The sequence below is a fragment of the Arabidopsis lyrata genome, assembly GCF_000004255.2.
Source record: "Arabidopsis lyrata subsp. lyrata unplaced genomic scaffold ARALYscaffold_6, whole genome shotgun sequence".
Taxonomy (NCBI): domain Eukaryota; kingdom Viridiplantae; phylum Streptophyta; class Magnoliopsida; order Brassicales; family Brassicaceae; genus Arabidopsis; species Arabidopsis lyrata.
In genome coordinates, this window is record NW_003302550.1 from 14,251,185 (window position 1) to 14,271,858 (window position 20,674).

Below are 20,674 nucleotides of genomic sequence, written 5' to 3' on the forward strand. Positions count from 1 at the left end.
ATCTGCACCAATCATACACTTCATCGCCCAGAGAAGGGCCTCGACTTCGGCATGGAGTGGAGATAGACTTCTACGGAAGTTCGCAGCTCCCATTTGGCGGTTCTCCATTTGACGATGTACAGAACCACCCTGTACCGGAGAACTTATCACTTTCTTTCCATGATCCATCCACAAAACAACGGTATCCAGAATAATTCGACTCAAGTAAAGCATCCCTCACTCGAGTTCGATTCACCAAGTCCATAGACCCATGATTTTCATTATGGAGCTCAATTTGAGCTGACTGCCACAATTGTGCCTCTTTTTCCGCTAATCGTAATACCTCTATTGGGTCTTTGTCTATATTTTCAAAGATCTTTTCGTTCCTTGCTTTCCAAATATACCAAATAATCCATGGGAAGGCTGATGAATCAAATTCCGAATGTATTCTCCAAAATAAATGATCCAAATTCGCAAAAATTGATTCTGTATATATATGACTTTAGTTACGTAAATTGGTATATTATTTTAGATGCTCTCCCTTTTCTTATCATGGGTCCATTTTGTTGATAATATTACAAATGACAAATACCAAAATATTTAGCTCTTGACAAAATATCATATCCCGGTCGGTTACAATAATGAAATTTATAACAAAACCAAAATATCTAATATGAAAATATCCAATACTAATCTATATATATATATATATATAACTATATTAGGAACCGTCCGATGAATGGCTTATTTATTTTTAAAATAAAATTTTAATTAAATAGAAATTTAAAATAAAAATTTATTGTACAACAATGGTATCCAATGATTTTTTAGGAAAAAAATAGAGAATATTTTTAGTTAGTAATTGAGTCATTCACATTTTTTGTTTGAATAAACAAATTTACGTATGTATATTTACAATTGATTAATAACATTTATCACAAAAATTTAGTAATGTTGAATTGTCAATCACCAAAAAAATTTCCAAATATTCATCGTTATCAATGATATTGCCAAATGAAAAAAAAAAAAAGCTAATTCAGAAATTATCCCCTAAGACATGATGATAAACTAAAACATCTTCGTAATGATGGGTCTAAATATTTAACCATTTAACCTATAAAACGAAATAAATTTAAAAATTGATCCGATTTATTTAAATATTTGACCAACTTTTATATATATGATTACGTTTTGTTGTTCATATATGCCTTATCATATGACTTTCTCTCTTATTATTTTTATGTCTTATGGTAAGTTGGTAACATTGACATGCAAGTTTTTTCAAGTGATGGAACTTTGAAATGTTAGACATACCAAATAATTCAAGACACGATTATTCTCTTATATGGTTATATGCAATGATAGAAGATCTAAAAGTGTTGACCTAAATGACACTTTAGTTTTTGCTTTCTTTTTCTATTTTCATATGAATTTTTTGAGATCTTGTTCAATTTATGTCTATCCAGTATTTAATAATGAGTATATCACGATGTGGTTGGAGTACTAGATCAGGTGAGTAAACAGAACAAGAAATTATATTTATAATCAAGTTATGCGAGTTTCAAACCACACAAATGACATAATTACATATGATTGTATAAAAATATCCTATATTGTTGTTGTGTGTATTCATGGTGGTGAAAAAATATTAGGATCTTAGAAATATAAATAATCAGATCTATACATAAAATGTATAAATTAATATTTTAAGTCAAATATGTATCTAATCATATAAATTGTAACTTTATAAGATGAGTTTAATTTTATTAACTACACAATAAAAAATTAAAAAATAAATATAAATTAGCAACAAGAACAATCAACATAATTTTTTCTTAACAATTTTCAAAACAAACTCACGCGTAGCGTGGGTATTCATCTAGTTAAAGATAATAGATTAGATTGGGTTACACTCAATTTAGAAACATGTGAAAATATTAATTGAACAAAAAATAATATAAAGAGAGACTGACAAAAATAGCGCTAAAATAAGTTTTTCTTCCAAAAATAGCACTACATTTGAAAAATTCCACAAATAGCACTATAAACTTTAATTAAATATTAAATATGAATAATTAGTTTAATTAAAATAAATAAATAAATAAAATTTCGCAACGTAAAAATATTTTCCGCCAAAAAAAAATTTCAACATTTTCCCGCAAAAAAAAAAATCCAGTCAAAATTTTCCGCCAAAAAAATCCAAGAAATTCGGGAAGGATTTCACGAAATTCAAGAAGGATTTCACGAAATTCAAGAAGGATTTCACAAAATTCAGGAAGGATTCCTTGAATTTCAGGAAAAGATTCCTAAAAGGATTGCACGAAATTCAAGAAGGATTCAACGAAATTCAGGAAAGATTTCACGGAAGGATTTCATGAATTTATGAATTTAGGAAGGATTCCACGTAATTCAGGAAGGGTTTCATGATTCGTGAACTCCTTCCTAAATTACGTGAAATCCTTCCTAAATTTCGTGGAATCCTTCCTAAATTTCTTGGATTCTTTTTTGGCGGGAAAAGATGGACGAAATTTTTTTGGCAGGAAAAATTTGACGATATATTTTTTTCCGGGAGCGGAAAATATTTTGACGGGAAATTTTGACAGAAATTTTTTTGGCGGGAAAATTTTGACGGGATTTTGTTTTGGCGGGAAAATAATAACGATGAATTTGTGACTTTTTGTATTTATTTATAATTATTTATTAATTTAAAAATCAAAAATAAAGTGCTATTTTGGTCTAATAAACTTTTGAGTGCTATTCTAGTCCAAAAAACTTGATTTGGGGCTATAAGAGGCAATTTCTCTATATTAATTGTGGAACATTATATGTCTATTTCTAATTTTATATATAATTTCAAAATATTTTCATTGTGCTTAGTTATTTTCCCTTCTCACTAATGATATTTTATGTAATATGTTACCGCAACAAAAGTTTATTTTTCAAATGTAGTTCAAAAATAATAATATGGATTTGTTGATTTTTGAAAATTATCATTGAAAACTACAATTTTTAAAGTATTAATTTACTAAAATATATTCATTAAAACTGATCAATAACTTCTATAAGTAATCTATTTAAGAAGAAAAAAAATATTTGTGGAGATAACAATAACGTTTTTATTTTCTACTAACATTTACTTTTAATAAATACTAAAAATATAGGATGTTTTAGTTAAAAGCACATAGGTTAAGAAAATATTTTTCTTTTTAAAACTGTAAATTTATTATTATATTTTTGAAAACCAACCAATTACAAAAAAATGTAAAATATAAATAGTTAAAAATATCAATTACATTTAAAGCTAAGTAAGCTTGTAGTTTGTACAAGTCTACTACTAACTATTGAGTCCAATAGGGCTTGTGTAACAATTTCTCTTCTCATGCTTTAATTTGAAAACTGTTTATCATGAATGTAGGAAGGATTCCACGTAATTTTACTATCATGATTTATGAAAAATTCTAAGATGTAATTAAAATGATTCAAAATGTTAAATTTATTGGTTCAAATCTTCTAAACCACACATTTGTGATTTAAAAGAAGCAATTTTGAACTCATATATAGTTCTATTGAAATTTTATTCGCATTAGTTAATTATATTATAACTACAAAAACAGTATTTACTGATAAATTTTTATTTATTTACTATAATTCTATCAGTACATTACAATTATTAATTGAGCGTATCTAAAGAAGAGAAAATAAAATAATTAAATGAAAATAGGCAAAATATAAGCAAAAAATATGTAAATATTAAAAAATGATGAAGAGATACAGATTTAAAATTCAAATTTGAGACATCAAAACAAAAATATATGAATATTAATTTCCAACCAAATTAGAGAATATAATAAAACAAAATACTAAAAACAAAATAATTTATAATAATGGTCATAAGCAATAGGTTTATGCCCTGTTCCATCGACTAGGCATGGTTCTTCTATATTATTTTCATATTTATGCAGCTAAAATTTAATAGAAGTATAAAGATTCAAAGTTGCTTATTAAAAATTTTAGCAGTTAAATTTTTTTTTAAACGAGATATCTCTTTTTTCTCAGTTATAATGTTCTACGCATAATGATTCTCCGACTTAATTATAACATCTATAGATCTTTTTCAACCACATACTCAAAAATATAATAGATTATTTTATATAATAAAAATCTGCACTACTAGATGCAATTGTTTTCTTAACAACGCAAAAACCGCTTCTTAATTATATTTTATATCAAGTCTGAAGTTTTAGTGAAAAAGAAATATAGATACAATATATTTCTATCTTTAAATAAATAAATGTCGATTCTTCCCATCTTCTTTCGAGCGTTGTTTGCGTGATATTATTTATCAGTAAAATGTGGTTTGATGACGATAAACGTTGAGTGCCGCCGGGTTACACAAATGCGTAAGTTGGCTCTTTCAGGCTACAAGATGATTATCGCTAGCCAACATATATATGGACGATTTCGGAAATGGTTGGTTTGTTGTTATATCCATCTTGAAGGCACATAATCGCTATCTTATCACAACATATCAATTCTGTACAACTATATAAGCCATCCAATCGTTCATCCACTATGTATGTCTGCGCCACTAGTGTCGTACCAGTACACTTGAAATTCATCAACATCATATTTTTCGGTTTAATTTAAGTTAAGTTAAATAATTTTCTTTAAAATAAATAAATATATTAAAACAAGATAATTATTTACATAAGAAACCATGTCCTCTTTTTTCCAGATACGGTTTAATCAGATATATTTGAAATTATTCTAGTGAGTCTATATTTCAATGACATATAGCCGCCAAAATTAACCCACAAAATATAAGTTACTAGATCATGACCCGTGCTATAGCACGGATTAAATTTTATTTAATACAAAATTTTCTATATTATATATTTGAATAAATTTTTTATCTATTATAGTAAAAAGAGAAAAATAAAATATTTTTTTTATCAGTCCCTATATATAATACTTAATTGTGGATAATTTTTTTTAAAAGATATGGAAATGGAAAGTATTCTTATTTAAAAATTTAAAATGTTTTGAAAAATGATTTTATTTATGTTAACATTCACTAAATGAGATTGCATATACTTCGGTTAGATCAAACATCAAAATATCATAAAGGAGCCGCATCTAAAATGTAGATGACTTATTTGAGGAAGTTATATATTATTTGGAGTTAATTTAGGAAGTTAATTTGTTAATTTGTAATTCTTTGGTTGTTGAAAGGGAGATCTATCTAAGCTAATTACAAAACTTAATAATTATTCGCATTATCAAATATATTATGAACAAATTTTTCATATATAATAATATCAAATTCAGCCCGTGCGTAGAGTCCATATTTTCAGTTTAGAATTATAATAAAAAAATTGTTTGCACAATTCATCATTCATTATTTTTAAAATTGCTTGCAGAATCAAATTTTCAAATATTTAGAGGTGTCAAACTTTATTTAAGTGTTCTAAAATACGTCGTAGGAAGCCGTATATATAGCATCTATATGCTATACGACAGATTACTGTACTGTTTTTAAGCTATGCATTTAACAAATACGGTTGGGCTCAATACGGTCGCTTATACGGCGTTATACGGCTCAATAAGGCCGTTTATACGACGCTATACGGCTCAATATGGCTCTATACGGCCGCTATACGGCTCAATACGGCCACTTATACGGTTCCACTTCTATATATACGGTTGTCATTGTGTTTTCATTTTCTTGAGAATTGAAGTTTAACGTGAAACTCTCTTTTTATTTTTTTTGGAAATTATTCTTTTTTTTGGAGCATTTCACTCAGGTATTTTTATGATATTATATATATTTGCAATATATTTATATATTATTATATATCTATAATTATATATGTATTTTTATAAAAATATATTCATAATTTTTAATTATTTATTTATTAAAATATTTATGACATTCTTTAAAACTATGAAGTTCAACTATTTTAAAATCTTCTAAATTAAAATATTTATAAAATTTACTGTAGTATATAAAATTATAAATTTGAAAAAAAAAGAAATGTATGAAATTGGATATAAATTAAATATTCAAATTTCGACCCGTTACTCAGACGGAATTTTCGATGAATTTATTTTTGTTTAAATGAAATATATTACTCAAGTCTGAGTATTTGATCCGTTACAATTTTTTCTTCATAGATGGAACAATTTATATTCGTTTTAAAATTTTTAAATCATGGAAAATGAGGAAAAAATATACTTTTTACTAGATTTATACCCGTGGTACACGGCGGGGCTATAAGTTTTTTTAAAAATCAGCATTTAAATGGTTAGGTAGATTATCTAAAGATATAACCTACTGTTTTGTATTTTTAAAATAACATATATATATATATATATATATATATATATATATATATATATATATATATATATATTCTTTATCTTATAAAGCATAAGTCACCTGCGCCAATAGAATTCTGCCACATATATTTTTATTTTATAATTTCTTTTTAATTTCCATAAAAATAATTCTAAAATAATATTGAGATCATGTGCAAAAAGGAAAAACAAAAAAAAAGATCTGATTTTTTTTCGTAATCCACGATCTCCACCTAATTCAACTTCCCACTTTCATCAACTCACCTTCTTCAAATCTCACCACGATCTCTAAAGTCTCCACTTTCCTTCTTCTCTTCGACAATGGAATTCCTATAAAAGCCTCTGTATTTCTTTCTTTTCTGCTTTGGTTTTCTTACAACTTTATCCGGGTAAAAAAAATAAAATTTTCGATTGATATTCATCGGGTGTAATTGTTTTAAGAGATAACCTTTTATTTCAACTGTTGTTACATGTCTCGATTATAGGGTTTATCATCACACTGTTTACTAATCTCTTTTTCCAATTCTGCTTTTAGGTTTTGATTCATCTTCACCGTTTGTCTTCCCATAATCCTATTGAATCTGGAGTAAGTTGCAACCATTCCAATCCACAAAAAGCAGAAGCAAACGTTACGTTTTATTGTCGATGCCGAAAAATTAGTGTTGAACTACATCTCTGTTTCTGCAAGGTTTTTGGCAGCTTTAAGGTTAGTCCTCCATATCATTTCTCTAGGTATAGTTTTACTTTGTTAGGTTTCTTCTTTCTCTTACAAATCATTAAGTTCTGATATAACAAAAACAGCTTATGACTCTTCTCTTACGTTTGTGGCTCCCAACGTCAAGTGTTTGACTCTTTTCAGAAACTAGAGTATTCAAGGTTAGTCTGTTTCAATTGATTCATGTGCACTTCATTGTTTGCTCTGTCCAGCCCATCGTCAGCATCAACTATGATTCTGTTCATATGCTTCATTTACTCTTTTCTTAATCGCAAAAGTTTAATATATAGAAGTTGGCTTTTAAACATTCCTCAAATTTTATTAAAACCTTTTTCCTTTAGATTTAAACAGAGTAAATGCAGAGTTTCTTAAAATCTTCTTATTCTATGTTACTTAGGTCCAATCCAAACTGTAGGAAGCTTGCTAATCTCACGCAAGACTGGAATCAAAAGGATTAGTAAATTTTAATCTTTGCATAGGCTAGAAAGAGAAAAAATATGAATGAGTCTTTCAGATTAACAACATCTTATTTATTGAAGTTGTTATTTTACCAAATACATTAATAGTCTTAGGATTGGACTAAGACCATTTAATTATAAAATAAAGAACATGAGATTTACAATCTCATCCTTGATCTTAACGTTGTACTTCTTGATTTTTGTGTGAATGTAGGAACGCATATGGTGTAAAGGAACAAAGAAGTTCACAGTTATATTGTACCATATGGAGATTAAATAGTGCATGAGAGAAGACGATCCAACATCAAAAACTAAATGAGCTTTTAGGATGAACTCGAGAGAACATGATCCCACAAATTACAAGTTCTCTTGATTATTAACATCATCTGTTAGTTGTTTGGTTCTTTTATGGGCACAACTGTTAATGTATTTATCCATGTTAACGATAGTTTTGTATTTCCAAAATTTTATAGGCATATGTATAATATTCAATATTTATGAATTTATTGAGAAACCATTTATATTTTGTAATTTCGTTAATGTGCTACGTAATTTCTTCTCCTACTTATTACCACAAGTATTATCACATTTCTCCACTTTTGACTACTGTTCTAATTTTAGTTAACCACTTTCCAAATCTTTGCTCTCAACTTCTGACTATAATTTAAATTTAAATTTAACCAGTAACTACACAAACGTTTTTAAAAGAAGAAAAAATAATATATGTAATTATTTTTGACCCGTACGTAGTACGGGCTTAACACTAGTATATATATATATATATATATATATATAAGCATATATTAATTCGTGTGCAATTATGCGGTATATCGCGGGTCAATTTTTTATAACTTAAAATTTTTAAATTTTAAGCGATATATGTTTTGTTAGGATTGTTTATTTTGCTCGGTGTTTAAGATTGTATAATTGTATTTTAGTTGTAATGTCCTAAATTTTTAGGCTTGATAGTGTTAATAAATCAGACACTTAATAATTTATGATCCTGTTTATACATCTAAATTATATTTGATAGCTATGTTAATTATTAGTTCTATCGTGTGTCATGAGTTTTTTAATTGAAATATGTCAAATGTAAAGAATAGCAAATTAATAAAATATTTATATTAATAACTAATGTTAAAGTCATCGCAAGATTAATATCATCCATTCTCTTAAAACGATTTTTTTTGTTAATCTTAATTATGCTTGGGCCATTTAGTTATTATAGAAGCCCATTTATGTGAATAGAATAATTGTGCGTTAGGGTTTTGTCTTTTGTTAACTTAAGAAAATCTTAGAAAAGTATATATATGCATTAAAGAGAATTATTTGTGAGTTTTCGCCGTTGACCACTCCAAAGCGTTGATCGTCAATCGGTGAGTTTTTATTTGCCTTCACCCCTATTAGATTATTAATTGACTTTGTTATATGTTACTAGCTCTTAGGCCTTTTAACGGAGCGAATATTCGAGAAAATCAAGCTATCCGGATCCGGATCCGTAAGTTACGGATCCTCACATATAACATTTGGATCCGTATCCGTATCCGTATAGTCCGAATATCCGGTTTACGGATATCCGAAAAAAATTGGAAATCCGGCGGATATCCGGATCCGCCCGCAAATAGTTATAGATCTCTAAAAAAACATGAATTCACACGATTTCCAGAAGTTTTATATAATCTAGAGATGAAAAACTTGGTGACACGACCGAGAATCGAAGAGTGGTAGAAGAAGAAATTGATTCCGTTCATAAAAAACGAGTTGTCAAAGTTTTAGACAGAAATTGGAGATGAAGAATTGAAGAGATATAGAGGGCGACGAGATGAGTCTTCTGAATCGAGAAATTGTGATTGTAAGGTGAAGAGATGGGTTGCACACAAAAAAAAAAATCAGACGAAGAGGTGACTGTCTGCGTTCCTGAATTGAGAAAGAAAGTAACAAACCCTAGATGGAGCTAAAAATTTTGTAGGTTTTAACGTGGGCTTTAACAAACCCTTGTGGGCTTTAACAAACCCTTGTGGGCTTAACAAACCCTTGTTCTTGTAGGCCTAATTGTGGCTTGTGGGCTTTTAAACGTGGGTTCAGTTGAAGACATAATATCTGGATCCGGATATTCGCCCACAAAAAATTCTTCTTATCCGGATCCGTAAATTCCCTATCCGTATCCGGATCCGTTTTAGCCGGATATCCGTTTTTTCGGAGCAGATCCCGGATCCGGATCCGGATACTCGCAGATAGCGGATATTTATCACAGGCCTACTAGCTGTAGAGTTTTTCTTGTCTTATGTTCCTCTTTTGTTTGGTAGATTAGTGTGCTTCTCATTATCTTATTATTAATTTGGAATCGTTCGTTTCTATTGTATTTGTGAGTGAGTGGTTTGACTTTTTTATAAAACGTGAATATTGGGTCATTATGTCTCTCGTAGTTATTATAAATTATTATTATTATTTTTTTTTTTAGTTATTATAAATTGCTGAACATTGAATAATTAATATAGGAGATAAATTGAGTAGATCGGTTAAAGGAATTGGAATGACTCGTGATTAGACTAGGTGAAATTTAAAGCTAATTAGTCTGATGAATTTTGTGGTTTTGTTAGTAATACGATTGCTAGTAAACAGAGTTGTTGTGTTTCTTTATATAGTATACTATATTATATTTAGATATAAAATCGGGTACCATGGTACCGAGTCTGTTGTTTGGTTCGGAGTGATGCCGCTTCCGTAACCATTGTATCTCTCTCTGCTGGACCAAGGGAGTGTCAATTACGGACTAGTGATCGGTCAATCCTAGTTGCGTACTCTTTAGTCGGCGGTACCGCTATTGAGATTTGCTGCTGCTGTTATATCCAATATATGTATAATTTTGTGTATGGTATGGGATGTGCCGCTACTCTATCATTCGTCTGCTGAAACCGCCTTTAGTAATGTCTCGATAATTCTTTCAGAATTTTTGGGGCGTTACATTAGTTATTAACTCTAGGATTTCACCCGTGTGGTATACCGTCCCGTTTTAATATCGACCCAAACCAGTTTCACCATATAACTCCGTCCCGTGAAATTAAAAATTATTTTGTTATTTTATTTTTAATAATAATTTTATTTTGTAATAATTTTATTAATAATTTTGTAAACTCTTCTCTTGCTAATTAGGCAACCAATCAAGGAGTTTTTTCTTAATTAACGTGTGGTTGACAAAAAAAAAAAAATAATAATAATAATAATTTTATTTAAAAACATATAATTTGAGTTAATTTAAAAGTTTATTTTAAATGGTTCACATAACCACTTAGATTACAGTGTTCTGATTCACTTAGAAAACTTTTTTTTTTTAATTTTTTTTAGAGTTCTAAACGACATTTGTCAAAAGAAAATAAGAAAAAAAAAACTGATTTATGTTGCATCATTCCCAATTTATCGAATGCATTTTATGGACGTGTCTTTATGTATTGGACCTTAGTAGACATTTTTCTGTACTTTACCCTTTAGGTTTTTATTTTTAATGTTTGACGAAGTAAACAGAAAATATTGCATCAAAACAAAAAAAATCGTCTTTGAAATCTGAAAAAGAAAAAATATTCCCTTTTTGACAATCTTCTCTCCTTCGTCAACCTCTCTTATACGTTTCCGATTTTGGAGTTTTTCAAGCTATTTGCATGTGGATTAATCGATTGATTAAAGTTGATCAATGTATCTAATTTGCATTGAATCGAAGGAGAGACGACACAAAACCATCAATTGAAATCTACTCAATTCTTGACAATCTTCTTCGTCGTGGCCAAGAGATAGAGTTCATGTCTTCCTTAGGTTCTTCCAATATCCATATTCCCTCATTTTCTGTAAGTTGATTCAATTTCACAGCCAATAAATGTAAGCTCAAGATGATTAATATTAGTTCTCAATAAATCACTTTAAGAATCCAAAAATAAATTTTGTCAAATCTAAGACATATATGAAAACAGTCAGATGGATGATACCTTTTTCACCGTGTCTATTGCTTTTAGTAAACATAATCCATATTTCTGAATCTTCCGGTTAGCCAGGTAACGATCATATATGTTCTCCTCTTCTGCCAAAATCCAAACAACATAAACTTTAGCCCAATCAATCGAAAATAATAATTAGGTTCTCGATGTAGCAATACCCATAAACTTGGATTCCTAATCTACGAAAACAACAAAGTAGGGTTTATGTTTCTTCTATAATAGAAATTAGTAGTGTTTATCTCTTAACATTAAAACAAAAAAAAAAAGAAAGAAAGCAATTATTGTTTATCAATCTCTATACGATCCTAGTGGGAATTAATTGGAGATGGATACGAACCGAGGATGCAAAATCAAATGGTGCTTTTAGGTGATGCGATTGAAGAGTATTTATAGTGTTTAGGTAAGATGGTAGGGTTTTCTAATAATGAGTAGCTAAAATCTTGGTGAGGAAGTTTTGAAAATCTTGGAAATTATATTCAACATGACAATTTCGGGAATGGTTGAATAGGAATAAATGAAATATGCTTTAGAATATTGGGAGAGATTTTGGCAACGATTTATTAGAGTAATATATTTTTAAATATTTTCCATTTATATTCTACTCAACGATTTGATATGTTTTCCAAAAAAATCAAAATTTAAACATATGGAATCATTTAAAGGATCTTATTTTAAATGATTTTTTTCTAAACAACCCATCAAATGTGGAAAAAACGTGGGCATGATATCTTTGATTTAATTTTACAAATCTAAGCCAATGGCATGGACTCGTAAATAACTTCAAACTCCAGGATTTATTTTATAAATGTACTTCGAAAATGTAAATATAGACTAGGATCGGACCCGCGGTCCACCACGGGAGAATATTGGTTTACATACGTTGATTTTAATATTGTCCGTGTTTTAAGTAGAGTGAATCGTGTAGTGTACTTATAAATATTCAAAATAACGAATTGTAGAGAAAATATGAAATTGTTTATAATTAAACCGATCATATTAATTATGATTACAAAATGGAATTTTATGTTTTAGAATTCTAAAATTAGACGATTCATAGGAATTAGAGCAGTCAAAATAGGTCAAAAACCGTGAGTCGAGCCCAAATCATCTCACTATGGGGCAGATTTGGGAAAAAATATTAAACCCGTAAAATAAACAGGCAACATGGATTGATTCGTAGTGGATCATAGGTTTTAATCGGTTTTCGTTCGCGGGTTGGTGGATCAGCCTGCATGTTAGTATTTATTGATAAGAATATAATTTATTCAACATTTGGTAATTTAAAAAACTTTTAATAAATGAAATTATAATATTTATAAATATAATGATATATAAAATTATTTTCTCTAAATTTTTTTAATTTATTTTAGTAGTATTTTAAATTTTTGTTACTTTAAAATTATTTAAACAAAAACCCACGGACAACCCCGCAAATCAGCATACATTCGCGGGACGGGTTTGTGTTTCATATATGCTACCCACGGGTCGTGTGGACCGACTAACTATATGTCAAAATATATTTTGCCTATCACAAACGGGTTTAACGGGACGAATCAACTCGCTTTGACAGCTCTAATGGGAATATTATTTAGTCATACAATAAAATAGAATTTGGACATAGGAAAATGGAATATGTATCTTATTTGTTAGATGAGAGATTGAAACTTTGAAAGGTGAATATAATGATTAAAAATTAATTATTATTTTTCATGATTCAAAAAATTTAATAAATATTTATCATCTTGTTGAATAATTCTAAAAATCATATTCAAGAAATCTTTATAATTTTAAAATTAAACTTCTTTGGTAAGCTATCAGTATGAAAATACCATAATTTCGATTTAATCTAATTAAATTAAAATTAGTTACCTGGATTTCATATTTATTTAATTTACACAACCAAAATAAAAATATTTTTTAATTTATAAAATAGATGGTTTAGTTGTGATAAATTTTCTAGAAATCAAGTAAGATATATTTCAATTAATGATAATTGGCTAAAATAAGCAAAATTAATGACAAAAACGTTGATTGTTATGGAATTAGTTCCAAAAATATATGAAAAAATATATTGTACGTAATTAATGTATAGTATTGTTCGGAATATGCTTTTATAATTAGTTACCATAAATACAATCAGATTTTATTTGATTTCCATAAATATTTGATTTTAATTCAATTTTTTATTATTAAATATAAATTAAAAATCATATTAAAAAAAATTCAAAAATCCGATTTCAGAATTTTGGGTCAATTTTCTGATTTTGACCCGACCCATTTGCATTTGTACTTCTCTTTTAATAGTATAGAGATTATTATATGGATGAAATGATGATTTATTTGTTTCACAAAAATAGAATCATATAAAAATGAGAGGTGGAATATAATGATTAGTAGCAAATTAATATAAGTTAGATATCAAATCTTATATGTTGATTTTGATTGGTTATTCCGTTTTTTGAAAATTAATAAGGTATTTTTGTTTTATTAATTTAATTAAATTGTATATATTAGTATTTGACTTGTTTATCCTTAATGAATTGAATTAATTTGGTCTTTGAAATTTTATTTTTAGTGGCATTCCTAAGTAATTACTTACAAAGGGTATGGTTATTTTTTATTATGTACTTTCCAAATAATAGTATAGGATTCCAAAATACTTTGTCATGAATTTGTACAACACTATTGTCATATGTACACACAAACATAAACATATACAATTGTTTAGCATTTGAAATAATCATATCTACAACCGAGATGACCTCGCATTCACGGACGACCATTGCAGCTTCTGTTTTGTCAATTATCCACTTCTTCGGCTCCATTGGGATATAAAAAGCAATGTTTTTTTTTGGGTTTATGTGATAAATATTATGCTAAATATAATTATGTCAACAAGACTCTTGGCGATGTTGCATCATGGAACACTTGAACATTTATCTACCATCTTCTCATCTTTTTCCAAAAAAAAATTAATTCAATGTTGGATATTTGTTGCACCGAGTCAATTTTGATATGTTGTGTTTTTATCGGTTTTGAGTCATTGTTTTCTTTCTCATTTTATAATTTTTATAGAGACAAAGTGTATTTTTAGAGTTTTTTAGTCCTTTATCAAATCTCTTCAGGTTTTAGGTTGCTTCGGAGGAAAACAAGCTGTTTTGGGATATAAACTCATTTGGAAATGTAGATTCGTTTAGAAGTATCAAACGTTTGGCCTCAGATAGGGGACTTTCCACTGTTAGATCTTTCTGAATTTTTGACACAATATTGATAAAAGATTTTATCTTGATTTTCCAAGTGATATAAAGGAAATCTAACGGTGCATTCACGAGTTATTTCTGAATTAGTGAAGACAGGTCATCCTGGCGAGCATTTGAAGCAGTTGCAGAGTTTGACACCAGTAACGCCAGATTGATCGGTCCACTTGTGGATCCCTCTGACAGATGAGAATCACCTCCAGACAATGCTGGATCGATCGGTCCACCCACTGGATCGATCAGTCCAGTCTTGACGCCTAGTTTCGGTTTTCCTTAACCTGTTTTATTTCATATTTTCTATAATTGAGTATAAATATCCCAGAGACATCACCTTTGGGGATTAGAGATTGATCTTTCTTGACAATTTGGAGAAGATTTCTAAACCCTTTCATTTATATTCAATTAAACCCATCAACAACATAACGGATAGTATCGCCATCCTATCCCTAGATTAAATGATATGCTTGATGAGTTTCATGGTTCTAGCATATTTTCTAAAATTGATCTTAAAAGTGGATATCATCATCAAATTAGGATGAAAGAAGGTGATGAATGGAAAACTGCATTTAAAACTAAACATGGGCTATATGAATGGTTAGTCATGCCATTTGGGTTAACTAATGCACCTAGTATCATGGATACCATGGGTGTAAACAATAGGCCTGTCAATTTGAAGCAAAGCCATTTCCAAAGCTAACCATAAGTTTAATATTATTGTATCAATTATATTTTACTTTTGTATGTCAAACAAAATTTTCATTTCTGATCACATTTATTTTTCTCAAATCTAGAATTAAGCAACCTGGTTTGGTTTGATCGCGGGCCCCGCTCCGCTGCGGGGCGAGTGCGGGTCTAAAAATTTCAAAATGCAAAAAAGCGGGGCGGGTACGTGTTGGTTTTATAAATTGCGGATTTTTGCGGGTAAACCCGCGGGTCCCGCGGGTTTTTCAAAAAATAAAATATATAATTTTATATAAATTTATCTAATATATAGTTGTAAAATATTAAAATAATTCATAATATATATAAAATAATTAAAAAAATTAATTTTTTCTTAAAAAATATGTATATTTATATTTAAAATTATTATTAATTATATTATTGTTTTAAATATAATTTAAAAAGTATTTTTTTAAAAGTCTGCGGGTTAACCGCGGCTCCCGCGAAATTAAGCGGGGCGGATGCGGGTCTAGTATTTTCTCCCGCAGATTTTGCGGGTCAAAAATTTTGAAACCCGCTGCGGGGCGGGTTTGACCCGCTTGACAGCTCTAGGTAAACTAAACATGGGCTATAACCTTGACAAGGACTTCAAAATGACGTTTGACATCAAGGATACCATGAGGAAGCCTACTATAGATGATCAACTCTTCTGGATTGAAGAAATAGATCAGTTAGCTGATGAATTACTGGAGGAACTAGCGGAAGAAGATCACCTTCAGAGTGCTTTGACCAAGAATGGTGAAGATGGGTATCTATATTTGGAGACCTTGGGTTATCAGAAGCTTTTGGACTCACATAAAGCAGTGGAGGGACCAAACTTCTATGAGGATTTGAAATGGGCTAGCAACAAAAGTAATGGTAGTGAATGAAGAAAGTTCAACACATGCTCATCCTGCTCACTCGACCAACACACTCGATGCCCCTGATGAGCCGGTCATTCCAACATCAGATGACTGGTCTGAACTCAAGGCACCAAAACTTGAACTAAAGTCGCTTCTTAAAGGGCTAAGGTACGCATTTCTGGGTGATAACTCTACATATCCTGTCATTTTAAATGATGAATTAAACAATGAACAAGGTCATATCCTATTTACTAACTGAAAAGTATAGGAAACCATCACTTGATGATTAAAAGGAATTTCACCTAGTTTATGCACCCATAAGATTCACCTTGAAAATGAATCTTACTCTAGCATTGAACCTCAAAGGATATTGAATCCTAATCTGGAAGCAGGTGTAATTTACCCTATTTCCGATTACACTTGAGTATCTCCAGTTCATTATGTCCCTAAGAAAGGAGGTATGACAGTTATTAAGAATGATAAAGATGAGCTCATATCCACTAGAACTATAACCGGTCATAGAATGTGCATTGATTATAGAAAGTTGAATGCTGCATCTAGGAAAGATCATTTTCCACTTCCACTTATTGACCAAATTCTATTTTCTCGGATTTAATTGAGGAGATGGTTGAGGTGTTCATGGATGACTTTTCCGTGTATGGCTCTTCTTTCTCCTCTTGTTTGTGAAATCTGTGTAGGGTGCTTTCAACGTGTGAGGAGACAAAACTGGTGCTCACTTGGGAAAAGTGTCACTTCATGGTCAAAGAGGGCATAGTGTTGGAACACAAGATCTCAGAGAAGGGTATAGAGGTTGATAAGGCAAATATTGAGGTTATGTTGCAGCTGCAACCACCAAGGAGTGTCAAGGATGTAAGAAGTTTTTTGGGGCATGTAGGGTTCTATAGAAGGTTTATCAAAGACTTCACCAAACTGGCAAAGCTGCTATGTAAGGAAACATAGTTTGATTTCGATGAAGAGTGTCTGAAAGATTTTGAACATATCAAGGAAGCTCTGATCTCAGCTCCAATAGTCCAAGCTCGCAACTGGGATTATCCATTCGAAATCATGTGTGACGCTTCAGACTACGTAGTAGGAGCAGTCTTGGGATAGAAGATCGATAAGAAGCTTCATGTCATCTATTATGCAAGCAGAATAATAGATGATGCTCAGGTGAAGTATGCTACAACAGATCGAGAAGGAGCTATTGGCAATGGTCTGTGCATTCGAGAAGTCCAGAAGCTACTTGGTTCTAAAGTAATAGTCTACACAGATCATGCAGCCTTGAGGCACATTTACGCCAAGAAAGACACCAAACCAAGGTTGCTGAGATGGATACTACTGCTTCAAGAATTTGACATAGAGATAGTGGACAAAAAGGGTGTTGAAAATGGAGTAGCAGATCATTTATCAAGGATGAGGGTTGATGATAAAATCTCCATTGATGATTCAATGCCTGAACAACAACTTATAGCCGTCAAATTTTTTGATTAACACTGCAACAGAGATGAGTTCCACCAACTATGTGCTCTTGAAGAAGGAAAGTCTCCCTCATATGCTAATCATGTCAACTACTTGGCTTGTGGTTTGGAACCTCCGAATTTGACTAGTTATGAGAAGAAGAAGTTCTTCAAGGACATAAACTATTTATACTGGAATGAACCCTTTCTCTATACTCTTTGTAAAGACAAGATCTACAGAAGATACGTCTCAAAGAAAGAAGTAGAAGGCATCTTGCTTCATTGCCATGGTTCAATCTATGGTGGTCACTTTGCAACATTCAAGACAGTGTCTAAAATCCTGCAAGTAGGTTTCTGGTGGGCAACAATGTTCAAGGACGCCTAGAAGTTCATATGAAGGTGTGACTCATGACAAAGAAAAGGTAATATCAACAGGAGAAATGAGATGCCGCCACAGAATCCGATCTTTGAAGTGGAGATCTTTGATGTCTAGGGAATCGACTTTATGGGACTATTCCCTTCTTTTTATGGGAACAAATACATATTGGTAGCAGTAGACTATGTGTCTAAGTGGGTCGAAGCCATCGCAAGTCCGACAAATGCTGCAAGGGTAGTTCTGAAGCTATTCAAAACTATATTCTTCCCAAGGTTTAATGTACCTAGAGTGGTCATTGGTGATGGAGGTACGCACTTCATCAACAAAGTTTTTGAGTACTTACTGAAGAAGCACGGAGTGAAGCATAAATTCGCCACTCCATATCATCAATAGACAAGTGGGCAGGTTGAGATCTCAAATCGAGATATTAAAGCCATTATTGAAGATTATACTCGATCAACATATGGGATAGCAGGGGTACCGTGTGATCGAGTATAGAGGAAGGAGATTGAGTGGTTTGTTTCAAAATTTTCTGAAAATCAACAAGTTACTTGATCACAAGTTGGTGCATGGTAATGAAAAGTTACGATCGAGTATAAAGTGATTTTTGCTCCCAAATTTTTGATTTTTCAACATCACACTCGATCACAAGGGGCTGCATGGTAATGAGAAGTTGCGATCGAGTATGATATAATCACGCAAATTTTTTTTTTAATTTTTGACATTGTACTCGATCGCCCATTTGGTATGGTTGGCAAACTGGTTGATCGAGTATGAGCGTGAGACTTTGGGGAGTTTGTTTCAAAAATTTCTGAAAATCACACAAGCCACTCGATCACAAGGGATTGCATGGCATATGAAGAAGCGATCGAGTAACAAGAGAAAACACCTTGGTTTCGAGATTCTTAAGTCAAATAAGAGAAGTCTTCCACTCATGCTAATGGAACTGTGTCCTACCTTGTCTCCTCTACACCTCATTATCCATTGGACATATACTAAAGCAAGAGAATCTCATGCCTTGTCTCCTTGTCTCCTTGGTCAACAATTGGAAGAGCCAATTTGAAGGGGCAACTTGAGGAGACAAGCATTCTCATCCACAAGTGAAAGGCCAACTTCTCTCATCCACATGTTTCAAAATCGCAAAACAAGCTAAGTACCACCTCTCTCTCTTTACTTCTCTCATTCACGATTCTACTTGCTATCTCTCTAGCTTCCTTCTCTTATTCATATCTTTAAAAACGATTTCAACTCTCATTTCACTCTTCATTCACTCTTCTCTTCTTGATAATACTCGATCACCTTGGTGTTATCTCCTTCTCTTTGATTTCACTAACCTACTGAACTTTATTTGTGAGTTCATATCCTTCTCAGCTTCACCCTGAGTTCCTACAACCACGTCGCTTCCATGGATGCTGACTACACCATCGATGAAGCTGAATCTTGGTCATCTAGGCTAAAAAGAGAAGAGCGTGAATACACACGGTTTAGAGAAGAGATGGACTAAGTTGTTGCCCAAAATCAAAGAAGAGCTGAGATAGCAAGGGGCAAGAGAGCTATGAGTGAGCAGTACCAGCTCATAGACAAAGACATTGAGGAAGACTATGTGCCTGAACCAACTCCAAGGGCTACTAAGCCGCTGAATAAAGAAGATGGGTTCACTCATGAAGAGTACATCAAGCTCTTCAAGAAGCACAATTTTTGGGGAACAAGATACCCTTGCCCTCAAACAATGGCTGAGCTTGGCATCATTGATGATGTGCAACATCTTTTTGAGAAGTGTCACCTGGACACCCTCATGTCATACCCATATGTCGCCTACGAAGATGAAACAATCCAGTTTCTCTCCACCCTTCAAGTGGAGCTTTTCCAAGGGATGACAGAGGAAGAACTAGAAGGAGAAGGGCTCGAGTACTTGTGTTTCTCCATTAACGGAAAGGACTACGTGTTGTCTATCAAGAGATTGGAGGGTTTGCTTGGCTTTCCCAATGGAATGGGGACCAAACCGAAGTTCAGCAGGAACGTGTTGAAAGAGTTGTGGCTTACCATTGGGAGCAATGCCCCTTTGAACTCCTCAAGATCAAAGAGCAATTATATTCGCAGCCCTGTGATCCGTTACTTCCAGCGAGCCGTGGCAAATGTCTTCTATACCACGTAAATCACGGGGACAGTCACCAACGGTGACATGAAGGTGATAGACACTCACCCACACCAAAAATGGGAAAGTCTTAAGAGGCGACTTGAGTGACACGCCTCCATCTTTGTATCTCTTGAACCACCTGTGTGGTCATAAGAAAAAGGGATGTGACAAACAACAACAAGAGAGCGAGAGGAGTATTATGTGTAGGCGGTGTGGTGACACTGATATTTATTGCTTGTGAAGTACCGCTGCTATTGGATGAGATTGAGCCAAAGGTTATGGACGTCGACCATCTAAGGCTGGCACACATGCTTGACCATCAAATGGTTGGAAACATGCACATCTACAAGTTTGAGCATCCTTCGACTAAGGATGCCAACTTCCTCCCCC

At 31.6% G+C, this 20,674-nt stretch overlaps 1 long non-coding RNA gene across 1 annotated transcript; it reads left to right on the forward strand.

Moving 5' to 3' along the window:
• The first annotated feature begins 6,519 nt into the window (after nt 1-6,519).
• LOC110227181 lies at nt 6,520-8,026 on the forward strand. The gene is made up of 5 exons (XR_002330952.1): nt 6,520-6,725; nt 6,872-7,042; nt 7,138-7,212; nt 7,449-7,508; nt 7,724-8,026. It is a non-coding gene; the product is annotated as an uncharacterized LOC110227181 (long non-coding RNA).
• The last annotated feature ends 12,648 nt before the right edge of the window (nt 8,027-20,674 follow it).